Source organism: Danio rerio, chromosome 1, assembly GCF_052040795.2.
Source record: "Danio rerio strain M-AB ecotype USA chromosome 1, GRCz13ab, whole genome shotgun sequence".
NCBI classification, from domain to species: Eukaryota; Metazoa; Chordata; class Actinopteri; order Cypriniformes; family Danionidae; genus Danio; species Danio rerio.
Genome location: NC_141021.1, coordinates 19,727,773 through 19,739,836, shown reverse-complemented (window position 1 = coordinate 19,739,836; position 12,064 = coordinate 19,727,773). Strand labels below are relative to the sequence as shown.

General features: G+C 33.0%; 1 protein-coding gene across 9 annotated transcripts in view; it reads left to right on the top strand.

Annotated features, from left to right (window-relative positions):
• Positions 1-12,064, top strand: part of LOC147846784 (uncharacterized) — a 228,672-nt gene that overhangs the window by 4,575 nt on the left and 212,033 nt on the right. The window contains exons 4-5 of one of the 9 annotated variants that reach the window (XR_015476501.1): positions 4,255-4,610; positions 7,268-8,988. The exons of 7 other annotated variants lie outside the window; for them this stretch is intronic. The gene's annotated coding sequence lies outside the window, so the exon portion shown is untranslated. Of the gene's footprint in view, positions 1-4,254; positions 4,611-7,267; positions 8,989-12,064 lie in introns of those variants that run through there. One more of the 9 variants, XR_015476502.1, reaches the window with a different exon arrangement.

Here is a 12,064-nt window from a genome sequence, read left to right as displayed (position 1 = left end):
CATTTCCATTTACAATAAAGAATAAAAACTAATTTGACACAAATTAAAAGATCTTTTTTTTTTGCTAAACAGAACACTTTTCACAAAAAGTAACAGAAATGCATTCCCCCATGTACAATATAAAACTATTTTTTTCTGTAATTGTCTTACAAATCCTTTGTAAACACTTAAAAGTTAATTTAATTTACTTAATTTTAAAATAGAAATGGAATAATGTTGTAATCAAGTGTTGTAATGAGATATGGACAATGTTTGATTACTTTTACAATACTAAAATGTTTGCATGAACACTTAGCATATGCAAGACTTTTGCCAGCTCAAGTGCGTAGTGGAAAACAAATGCCAAAAGGTGTGGATATCAATAATGAAAATGTATTTATCAGAAAATGCTTATGGAAAAATACCTAAAATGTTTAGTTTACAATACCTATAGTGTTGTTTTACCAGTTGTTTCATATTATAGAACTTAATAATTTGTTTATAAGTTTCTACAAACATGCTTTTAAATGATGATTCAAGTTTTAATATGGAAATTATTCATCAAATAACTTTGGCTTTCCAGTAATATTTAATTTCATAATAAAGAAAAAGTTGTTTAACACTTATCTACCTTTTTATGAGAACAATCGTGCACCTTCATTTCAATTGTACTATAAAAGGTACAGAACAGTATCATAAGAGGGTTTTTCCGTACAATATAAGGTACAAATTTTTACAAATTTGTAATTTCCAAATTTTTCCTTAAGGAACATTATTTATACCACTGTACCTTTTTTTCTGAGAGTGTACCAGATTGTACCTGTTAATTAAGTAAAAAATGTCAGGATAATATACATTTTAAGAGCATTGTCTTCAAAATAATTCCTTTAAAACTGGATGTTAATATACAGGACTAGTATATTAACATAGAATAGTATAGAGGACAGAAAGCTAAATATAAAATCTGTAAAACTACTAATAAGTTATCAAAATGGGAAATGGAGCACTATACAGACACACAAACAGTTTGAGGTCCATGTATGCTGTTTATAAATGTATGTGAGAAGCTTACATAGTACTTCAAAGTCAGATGTTTGTTAATATAACATCACTCTACTAAAAGTTTCGCAGCAAGCATGTTAAGAATGAAATGCTTGTGCACAGCACATAAAAAATTTAAATTTAAAATTTAAACTCTCCAAACATGACTACACTTACATAGGTATTTAATATCTACATCAACGTAACATGAATTTACTTATATGGTGAAGAATACAGGGTGGCACAGAGGCTCAGTAGTTAGCACTGTCGCCACAAAGCAAGAACATTGTGGGTTTGGTTCTAGCTGGGCCAGTTGGCATTTCTGTGTCGAGTTTGCATGTTCTCCCTGTGTTCACGTGGGTTTCTTCCAAGTGCTCCGGTTTCCCCCCCAGTTCAAAGACATGTGCTATAGGCAAATTAAATCAACTAAGGCTGGTTTACACTAATACGTTTTAGTTTTAAAACAGCATTTTAGAATGAAAACGCGTTACCTACAGTAGCTTTTCTGAACAGCTTTTCGTCCACACTACACCCATAAGAACGTGCATCACAGTGTATGTATGCGTCTGAGCTCCAGGCAGTTAGCGCGGGTGCTTTGAGCGCATCTACCCTGTCGGACAGTTCATCAAGGATAATGTATAAACTTATTGTAAATTATAATTTCATAATGGCCATTATTGATTTATTAAAGTGGAAATTCAGCAAAGAAAGGGCATGTTTCATATTTTCAATGAAAATGAAAGGAGGCAGTAGTGTTATAGGCTCCGTTTTGTTATAAATATGCATACAGTGAAGATGATATAAATATGTATCTACATGACGCCTTAACATTTTTGGTGTCTCTTAAGTTGCTAATTTCAAAATGAAAATAGGCAGTTCTATTATAATTTTATTAAGAAAGTGAAACAACGTAGCCAGGGTGATATAAATGAGGTTATGAAGTACACTGTTCTCTTTAAAGATTTACCCAACGTGTCCTCGGGAGTTTGTTTTCCATATCAAACTTGCGAAGTCTGAACTTACTAGGAGAAGATGCAAGACTGAACTTTGTGCACCTAATATTGAGGTAAAAGCTACAATCAGATAGACTAATGTCTGCAGCCGCACTTCCGTTTTCAGATGTCTTCGTTTTCCCCCATCCACACTTGATGCAGCAGCAGCAGTGTTTTAAAATGAAAACGGCCTCTCCAGCGTTTTCAAAAAGTTCATAGTGTGGACAGATGGCCTAACCACAGCAAAACTTATGCATTTTAAAACTAAAATTGGCCATAGTATGTGAATGAGTGGGTGTTTTCGAGTACTGGGGTGCAGCTGAAAGGGCATCCGCTGTGTAAAATATATACTGGAATAGATGACGGTTCAATCTGCTGTGGTGACCTCTGCAATAGAAACTAAGCCAAAGGAAATGTAAAGTATACATGTTCATTTGTCAAAACTCGCTATTTTACAGTAAATTTTATAATACATTTTATAGAGCAGGGTTTCCATATTGTTTCTAATCAACATGTTACATTATCACAACTCCTGAATTAAGAACATTTCTAGAATCTAAAATGCTTTCTTCTTGTACTGTTAATACAATATTTTGTTTTAATATTGAATTAAAATATGCATTACAGGACTTGCATTCTTTTGTAAGGATGTTTCTTGTTTGCTCTGGTTGTTGTATGTGAAAATTCAGAACATCTTGATCTCGCATGGAAATATCTTTCTTCATTTTGTAAATCTTTAACTAATTCTTATAAATAATCACAAACTTAGAAAGCTTTTAATATCTTGTTTTTATAAAAAAGACCTGGCATTCAAGGGATGGTTCACCTAAAATTGATATTGTATAAATGTATTCATTCTCACGTGGTTCCAAGAGTTTGAGTGTTTTCTTTTATTTTGTTGAACACAAAAGAAGATATATTAAAGAAAGCTGAAAATCTGTAACTATTGACATCTATAGTCGGAAAAACAAATACCAAGCAAGTCAAAAGTTACAGGTTTCCAGCTTTGTTCAAATATCTATAGGTAAAGAATAACAGAATTTAAAACTATCCCTTTAAACTTATCCACAACCAAAGCTAAATCGAATTATTGCAAACTATATAAAGGAGTCTAGTGTGAATGTTAATACCTGGTGTAAAAGTGGTCAGAACCCCACATGCACGTGTGTTTTTATCAGCGGTATTTTTGCCGGCTCATGATGCGGGACAGGTCTGATAGACACTTATGAATATGCAATAAGACAGATCTCAGGAGACATGGCCCCACAACTTCGAACTGGGCTCCCTTTTACACCCTTCTAAACAAATATTTGCATATTCATAAATATTTCAGCACTGACCTAGAACTAGATGTTGCGTTTTGGAGAGACTCTAAGAAGACCTATTATACCAAACAGATGCGAGGATTCGCAACAAGGGAGAAATGAATAATTGAATCAGCTGCACTCTTTACTAGATTTAACCCTAACCACTCCAGAATAATAAGAAAGAAAGAGGAATAAATACGAAATGCTATTTGACCATCATGAATAACCACAAGAGGACAGCTGGCCATCTATCACCCGGGAAATCAAATCACTGTGGCTGGAAACACTCTGCCGGCTGCATATAGATTAGGATTACGAAGTCCCGGTGTGAAGCAGATATTAATCCCGGCTGGAATGAAAGTGTGTTGTTAATCACTTACTGATGACAGAGATAAAGTTCCCTAATATGGAAAAATGACATGGAAATATGGCAGCTCATGCAACATGATTCTCATGGTGATAATGAGAGGGAAATGGGCTGGAATGTGCTGAGTTTAACAATGTAATAAAATGCTAATCTGCGATCTATTCGTCACATGCTTTGAGGTCATTTCGGTCAATCTGATATCTTAGATGGCGCACATGTGTTGCCTTAAAACAGCCAGGACGGTGCAGCCGATATCAGCTGTGACCTGCCCTTGACTGTATTCCAGAGGCAAATCCCTACCCGCAGGTGTTCTGGGTAGATTTTGAAGCAATAACTCTCCGTGCATAAAAGCTGTGCTGGTAGGGATTTCCCTCCTGCTATTTTAAACAGGATCCGCATTCACTGCTGACGCCGGGAACGGCCGCTGTGGAGTGTTGCCCCTATTGCTTAACGTGATTTATCGTCATCCTATGCTCGTCAAATAAAGAGGTCACAGAATTAATAGCAGAGAAAGTTTGGGACCTCTTGAACTTTTTTTTTTACTCTTAAACACACTTTTTTTTTCTAGCATCCAACCAGATTCACTTATTGACTTTGAGGATGGAGACTGCAAGTCAGCAGATTTTGCCCCAAGCTTTATGGCAGATGAAAGCAGAGCTCTGATGCAAGAGGACAGCGGGACCTCTGATATCTACTTTTCACTCAAAAGCTCAGCAGATTTTGAAAAAAAAAAAAAAAAAAAGTTTAAAACATCATATACTGTAAAATATTTTTGGTCATAGTTTTAAAAATAACAAATTACTGGAGTAGGTTTTTTTTGCGCACACAAAAACATAATTTTACATTTGTTTTCTTTTCACCTCAGACTTTCATGTTTTGTTGAGGTATTGTGCTTTGTTATTTCTGATTGAAAATGGTTTCAAAGTAACATGGCTACTGTATATACTTCATTTACTGTAGATGTTCCCTTTAGACATTCTTTTACCTTCAAGTAACTTAGCAACTGTATGCCAACCAATTCTCATGACAGAATTATTATACTTAAATTTAATTGAATAAGATACTTAAAATACAAAGTTACTTGTGTTGTATAAGTACAATATTTTTTTGTCATGCTTTATTTTGATGTTTTTGTTTTGTTTAATTTAAGTTAAATTACATCTACATGCCAACTAATTCTCATTACTGTTCTCAAACTGTTAGGTTAGGGTTAGTGTAAGTTGACATGTACTTGCAAAGTTTTTTATGGTCAGTTAAATAGTTCAAGTTCAATTTACGTTTCCAACTGCCACAAGGCTGCACAAAGAACTTTACAGAGAAAAAAAATGAACAAATGATTAGAGTATAAAAGCATTAACAGTAATAGGCACATAATAGGAAAGAGCATAGAGAGTGTAACAATAAAAAAAGCAAAAAAAATTCAAATAAATAAATAAAATAGAAATTTTGCCTAATTAAAAGATGCTACCACAGTTGATCAACACTAAACACGATTAAGAACAAGGGTTTTTTGATCCCCCTCCCCTAAATGTCTGTTTATCAGCAGTATCAACAGATAATAAGCAGACAGTCTACTAATATGCAAATGGTCCTTTAAAATGAAGTGTTACTATTTTTTCCTTTTCATTTATTTACATATTTTGATTTATTAACACTTTTGCAGGATTTTTTATGTTTCAAGCATTATTGATTCTGGTTAAACTTACTTCAGACAATTCATCGCCTTGGAATTATAAGGTTCTGTCTGCGCTCTAAATGATTTTGAGATATTGAGCTTTAACGTTTTTGCATTATATACTGTAAAGCAAACAATAGCCCCTTTCACACATCCAGACCTTTCAGGAAAATTACCCGCAATTTTACGGAAAGGTCTGTGTGTGTAAACAGGCCCTTTTTGAAAATACCTGTACATTTGTTCCGGCTATTTTACAGAAAAGTTGTAACATTATAGGTAATTTGCCGGAATGCTGTGCTGTGTGAACGCAGAGGGGAGATTGCCAGAAAGAGCACATTAACGCACTAATATGAGACATCTACTTTTGCCAATCAGAACATTCAGACATATTCACGTCCGCACGGGTCATGAAAATAAATGTCTTTGAATATTTTTCCAGACACATTTAGCTGCTATGTTAGTCAGATAACGTTTCTATGTTCCTTCTTAATACTATCTGTGTAAAAAAATGTCGATAAAATGCTTATGATAAGCTGTTGTTTGTTTACCTTTAAGCTCTGACATATGTGCACGTGAAGCAGCCGGTGAGCGCCAGCACACACACATTTTATGTACATCTCGACATGCAAAAGTGTTCCTCTATACTGTATGTTTTCATCAAAGTTGTTGTTCAAAATGCTTATCCATCCACAGAGTTGGTAATGTAGTCAAATGTTCACAAATATGAGTGCAGCCATTTAGAGCTCATTTCTGGTTAATGATGTCAGAATTTTGGAATGGATGTGTGAATGCTCTTTTCCGGAAAATTTCCAGAACATCCATGCCTGTGTAAAAATCGTTTTTTTTTTTTTTTTAATTTACTGGTAAAGTCATTCTGGAAATTTTCCGTATATTTACTGGTATCACTGTAAAAGGGACTAATATGTGTGTAACAGTTGCCTTTCATAAAATTACATGGCAGAGACCCTAAATCGTCAATGACAGGGAAGCATTTTCTCTTGTTAACTGATAAAGAGTTAAACAAAATCTAATAATTTGGGACTTTTTGTTTATTTTGCGTTGGATTCAACAATTATGAAATCGTAAAAAACTAGGGGGTCTGCTGAATGTACTTTTCAAATGTAAATTGCTTTCAGTAACATTTATTTAATGTTTTAGGATGAATATTTTTTTCTTGTTTAAATTAAGCATACAAGGCTGTGCTAAATATTTTGACTTGTGCAGATGTTAATTTTATGTAATTAATATGGTAATATTAATAAAATTATATACAAAATGATTGAATTATATTTATTAAATATATGCCTCATGAATTAAAATAAGTATTTGGCCTTCAAGGCTTAATATCAAATTTAAAGACTTTAAAATAAAACAGAAATTGAGCAAATGAGTTGTTTAACATTTCAACAGTTTAATAAACACTAAACATGTTTTGCTGACGTTTAGACATTTAAACATTTTGCTCACATTTAATATATAACTTTTTTTAAATAACTTTATTTTTCAACTATGTAAAATGAAAAATTTCATCTATGTCAAAAAATGGTTCTAAATCATCAAATTTACATATATATATTGCTTTCAGGTTTCTTCTCAATTTTGTGTGATGTGGCATTTTTTGGCATTTAATTTATTTAGTAGACTCTCCAGCGAAATGACAAAGAAAACTGGTCCTGATTGTTTTTCGTACGTGCGTTCAAAATGCTGATTGACTCAATTTATTTATTATTTTTTTGAGCGAAAGAAAAAACGAAAAACAGCTGTTTTCTTAGTTTTCCTTTTTTTGTTTGAAAACGGATATTGTATGGACGGAAGACCTTGATTCTTGTGTTATCTTTGACTAATATTTAAATTTGTTTCATCTGAAACATTAAAGTGAGAAAAAGCAAGCATGTAAGAGGCAAAGTGTTTTCACACCACTTTATTTATTTAGCCAGGTACAGCAAAGGGTAGCAAAACATTTTATAGTACTAGGAATTGGTCTTGGAGTCTGGTGCAAACAAAAGACACAAAATAACATCCACAGATGTGAAATATAAGTACAGCATACAGAAAGTCACATAGCATGGACAGTAGTACAATTTAGAATGTAAAAGAGAATGTCTTCAGACCTGGTCATCTTTAAACCTTGTCAGTAACTTTCTAGTAATCCTGAATGCCGTTTGATAAATAACCTTTAAAGATAAATTCTCCTGGTGTATGGAAAAATTGATTAAACTGTGTGGAAATAATTTTGAAGTATTTGAGCAGAAATTGTATTTTTCCAATAATATAGAATAATCAAATATTTATAAACAAAATGTCCATCAGAATAAAATGTTACCAATATAATTTCAGTGTAGACATATTAAAGACCAAGGAACCACTATACATTTTTGACGTCACATAAAACCACAGAATTTATTTATTCAAAGCACCAGTTTTAGTATCCTCAAAATCTCATATTTATTTTATTTTCACTATGATTTAGTAGTTATTTCTGAGTGGAAAATGTTTCACCATTTTTTCTCAATGTATTCTTAACATGTTGTTCTAATATGCTCTGCTTGTGACAGAAATACTGCCACTAAAAAAGCATTAAGCAAATTCAGTTATAGTTCTGGCTTTGTGTCATTGCTAATTAATTTGCACATTAAGTAAAGCTGGAAGCCACAGGGTCCCCAGACAGTGTAGAGATAACGGCTATTGAAGACAGCCGAGATTTTGATCATCTACATTAGAAAATTATTTAATCTGCCATTATGTTCCATTACCAATGATTTAGATGTAGGCGAGACTGTGACTCATCTGTCAAGTCTTTGGCAGGCTTTTGTTACTCCCACAGAACTGAATTTTACTCTACTGGATCTGTTCTACTCGACTAGCCTCCTCACGTTCACCAAAGACTTTGGCTGAATTAAATCTTGTAATTATTGGGCCAGTTAATTTCTTTCCAAGTCATTTAAATCTAATTTTCCTTTTCTGGTTTCTGTGATCCTCTCTGTATTTCACTTTGCAACTAGATAATGATTGAAGTTATACCATTTGTTTGATTAAAAAATATCCCAAAAAATGTGACTTCATCACCATTTGCTGTTTTAAAGTGTTAAATTTACCGTGTTGCATGATCTTTTTAAAAATAATTTTGGTACCACTTTACAATAAGGTTTATTAGTTAATGTTAATTAATGCATTTACTAACATGAACGATACATCTACGACTGTATTTGTTCATGTTAGTTAACGTTAGTTAATGTTAACTCATGGTGCATTAACTAATGTTAACAAGCATGGACTTGGATGTTAATAATGCATTAGTAAATGTTCAATTATGATTAATAAATGCTGTACAAGTGTTGTTCATGTTAGTAAATGCATTAACTAATGAACCTTATTGTAAAGTGTTACCATAATTTTAATATGCTGATTTGGTTCTCAAGAAATATTTCTAATTATTATAAATATTGAAAACATTTCTGTGTCCTAATGCTTATCAAGAAAACATGATAGGTTTAGAGATTTCTATATTTAATAATTTATAGTCACTTTAGATCAGTTTAATGTGTCCCTGCTGAACCGGCCTGTCTGTCTCAACACAAGTCACACTCAGTGTGACATAATGACATAATAAATATTTTTTAATTTTATTAAAACATGCTCTTTTGTGATTCATGAAATGCAAATCAAGTGTTACCCTCAAGCAGTTATTATTTTTGGCAGTACAACCTGTTATCAATTTTGACATACAGTGGAGAGTCATGTCAATTTCTTTTTTAGTGAACTGGATAAAACATCTGAAACAGTTTGCATTTTGAGGTAACACCGATTACACAATGAAAACTCACTTTAGGACATGCCTGACAGTCATTAAAACTTAAACTGGGCCAATAAAAGGGTCTATATGATCGTGTGATGCCAGTGAACTCATTCAGTACTCCTGCTATGAAGAGTGACTGGACTTATGAACCGCTGATACCAGTGTACATGAATTGACCATTTTAATAAAACTTATACACCATGTAAACTGAATAATGAATAATCTTGTACATAATTTGGTTTCTTCCACCTACCAATTATATAATTTAGTTTATTACTTAAATATCTTAGCATATTAATTTGTTTGCCAGTGTTTTTTTTTTGTTTTGTTTTTTTTGGACTGGTAAGTCAAGACTATCAAGTAAACAATCATAAACAATCAAGGACCATGTTTTCAGCTAACAATATTCTGTTGTAATATAGTTTTTCTCAGTTACTTTGGTACATTTCTCAGATAAGGGTTGATATTTGCAAAACAGTGGGTGAGGTGCAGTTCTCAAAACAACGCTTACAAATAGCAAACACCATGGTATTGCCTGCAAAAGCCAGTCTCTTGCTCAATTTCTGTGTCAATGTCAGTGCCGTCAGAATGACAAGTCCTTGTGTCAGTGTACAGATAAGAAAGTCAAATTACTTAGTCATGTTGTCAATACTCTGTTGGGGTGATCTGATGTAAACTAAGGCTATTTTTATTTTGTTGCTGTTTGTACTGTAATTTGTTGACAGATCATGTCAGTGTGATGCAGAAAAGAAAAGACAGCACTGCATAGCACAAAGCAACGGAGAAATGTGAACATAGAACAATCTCTTCGAGATGCACCTTTATTAGAAAAAGTCAATATTCACTTGTGAGAAATTTACCAATTGTAGACAGATTTAGAAAAAAAGTCTGATGGAAATGTATAGAGAAATGCATTATGACAAAATATTGTTCAACTTGTTCAGCCATTTTCAACCCACACTCATTCTGAAAATGTACGCGTTTCTGGAGAGCGCCCAATGCATCCCAAAAGCTACGTTTTTTTTTTTTTGTTTTTTTGTTTTGTTTTTGTTTTAGAGAATCACCAGGTCACTGTGTATGCTTTTTTAGATCTTAAATTTCTCTCACTAGTGCCATTCGCACCTGCTGTTCTTGCATAAATACACCAGAGACTGCTGTCAACTGAATGACTGACTCACCCTCCTCCTCCTCTAAACCCGACCAACAGTTTTAAAAAGCAATCCATAAAAAGTAAAGCCCTTGCCTTACTTTTACCACATTTTTTTTGGTAAGCGCGAAAAGGAATGGCATTATTCCACCTCGGTACAATCGTTTTAAAGATGAAATGCAGCAAAATGTACTTGCTACATAATTCGCGATTTCCAGAAATGTATATAGGGCTACGTTTCAGAATGAACTTATGTTGTCCTTTTTGCATGTAAAGATTTATTCTATGAAGTAATGCCTAAATGTTGTGGGGGTGAGACTATTCAGACAGAAATTTTTACAACACATTTTGATCAACATGAAGTTAGCAATTGATAATGTAGGAAAGATCAGATAATTGTACATAATGAATTGCATGGACAGAAGCCAGTGGGCAAATCTGAATTTCTGGTTTTGAATTTTACGATACTGAATCTGAAGTTCTGAATTTCTTCATCGTGAAAATTTGAAACTGTATTTTTACAGACTGGATATCTGCAGTCTATGCCTTTATGAGTCTATATGAGTTTGAAAATACATTTATAAAAAATTCTGCCTTGAAAAATTCAGTTGTTTTAGATTTCAGAATTTCAGTATTCAAGTAATAAGATTCAAATTCAAAATAAAAATTGCTAATTAAGAAATTCAAATTCAAAACAATCATTAACGGCATATTAAATCTCAAATGACAATTTTTCAAATCAATATAATTCAAATTCAGATTGTTTTGGCATATTATTAGCTCCATAAGTCAGGACCTTGGTTTAATGTCTCATTTGAAAGACTATAAAGTATAAAGTCCCCATCAATATAGGGTATTAGGACCCACACAGACTTCAGTTTGAGCACTCTCTGCTGGTCTCACTAACCCCACTTCTGGCAACCCCGTGTGGTCTCCCATCAATGTACTTATCAGGTGCAGCCCTGCTTAGCTTCAGTGGGTGACCATGTAAAAGTTGCAGAGAGCTAGCTGATGCATGCTATTTTGAGGTGCACGCGTGATACTTTGTAAAGATTGAACAGGTTGTTTGCTAATTTCAATTCTGATCTGAAAAATGTACCAAAGCGACTGAAAAAAACTGTAATACAATATAATAATAACTTACATCTTGGATACACAAACTAGGGGTGAGCAAATTATCTACTAATTATATTTTTGCATGTATATCTTTTATAAGTTAACAGTGTTTGGAATTATTAATTCTAAGACCATTTTTCCATTCAAACATGCCACTTATGTTTTGGACTTGATTACAATTGCTTAAATTTTTATTAAATGATCAGTAAATTATGACATTTAACTGACAATTTTAACAATCAGCACCATTATATTACCCGATTAATTGTTATTTATTATTATCATATTTTTAAGCTTTTTCTTTTCATTCCAAACAAACATGATAAATAAATTTAAATGTAAAATGCTTTAGACAGTGTTTTTGTATAACTGAGTAAAATCATGGGCTGGTGTCCACAATTTAGCTAATTAAAATCCTGTAGATATGTGAATAAGTACTACACATTATGTCTAAATGATGACATAAATGATGTCCAGTTTAGACAGATACAGTGGGCAAAAGAAATTGGAGGGCTTTATTACGTTTTCCACTTTGTTTTGTTTTTGTTTACTTTTTCCACATGATTAGTGCATCCCAGTGTCACCTTGACCCTTATTAAAACCAAACCCATTCCAGCTCATTCCGCAAGGCCTGCTGCTTCCTT